This window comes from Triticum aestivum, chromosome 5A, assembly GCF_018294505.1.
Source record: "Triticum aestivum cultivar Chinese Spring chromosome 5A, IWGSC CS RefSeq v2.1, whole genome shotgun sequence".
In the NCBI taxonomy this organism is placed as follows: domain Eukaryota; kingdom Viridiplantae; phylum Streptophyta; class Magnoliopsida; order Poales; family Poaceae; genus Triticum; species Triticum aestivum.
Window position 1 is genome coordinate 450,432,430 of NC_057806.1, and position 1,565 is coordinate 450,433,994.

Sequence of the window (1,565 nt, forward strand, 5' to 3'; positions counted from 1 at the left end):
GATTAGCTAATCTTCTTAATTAGTTATCGCACACAGTTCAGGAGAAGTGAATGTGTGTGATTGTCTGCTTATCATACACGTTCTATAATCGTGAACCGTGTGTGATGGGCTGCGCATCGTGAACGTAGCACCACAGAATACCGACTGTGATGGCAATGCAAGCACAAACGAGTAGGGACAACTGTATGCATCAAGGCAAGGTCGTGTGGGAAGGACCCCCCTCCCTATCACAGTCACTCACTTGGCGACGGTTCCAAACGCCGTCACAAAAAAGTGTTAAAAACCGTTTGTATAGCACCTCGTTATTCCAGTGTATGTTGACGGAGTCACCCTCAAGAACTCTCTAGTTCTGCTTCTTTGGGATCCACATCAACTTAATGAGAATCCTTGGAGTTGTAGTCGTACTTGATGAAGTAGAAGTTGATGTAGTCTTGGGAACCCACTTGACCATGGTCTTAGGAGCTTCGTCAAATGAATCAATCTCTTCTTGAAGTTTGTCCTTGCATTTTAGCTTGTGGTCTTGTGATGGAAGATCATCTTGAACTTGTGTTCCCTTGAAAGAAGTGAGGTCATACTTCTCTTGTTGAGGAACAAACTTCATCTTGGGGATCCTAGTCCTGCACTGTGGATCGTTATATCACGGTGATGTAAACTTGGTTGTGACGCGAATGTTGCTTTTGAGTTTGGTTGGAGTCTGGGGTTGATTGCTTGTCTAAGATCATATGTTTTTTTTAGAATGAAGTGCATTGTAGGTCCTGAACTATTTAAGCAATGTTACGTAGGTCCTCAAACTATGAAAATCGGCATTCAGGTCCTCGAAGTGTAGTAAGTGTGGCACTCAGGTCCAAAATCTATCCGACCCCTCCTGACCGGCTAGCTGGCGCCGTTAACCCATGACACATCGGGCCAGGGGCCTGCAAGGTAACAGTTGGTGATGGAAATATGCAAAGAATTTCAAATTCATGAACTTTTAAAAAATGTTCGTGCCGTTCGCGAATATGGAAGGAATGTTTGTGAACTTTCACATACTTTAACGACTTTAAAAAATGTTCATGATATGGAAAGAATGTTCATGATTTTAAAAAAATGTTTGCGTCATTCGCTAATATGGAAAAAATGTTCACGAACATTCAAATACTTTCACGACTTTAAACAAATGTTCGACAATATGGAAAAAATGTTCACGACTTCAAAAAAATATTCACGCCGTTTGCAAATATGGAAAAATGTTCGCGAACATTCATATTCTTTCATGACATTGAATGTTCGCGAACATTTTTTCCATATGCGCGAATGACGCGAACATTTTTTTAAAGTCCTGAACATTTTTTTCATATTCACGAACATTTGTTTAGAGTCGTTAAAGTGTATGAATGTCCGCGAACATTTTCTTCCATATTCGCGAACGACGCAAACATTTTCTTTTCATCACAAACAACGCTAACATTTTTTTAAAGTTTATGAATTTGAATTTATTTGCATATTTCCTTCACCGGTTTGTTACCTTGCGGGCCCTGGTCCGACGTGTCATGGATCAACGGCGCCAGTTGGCCGGTCGGGGGGGG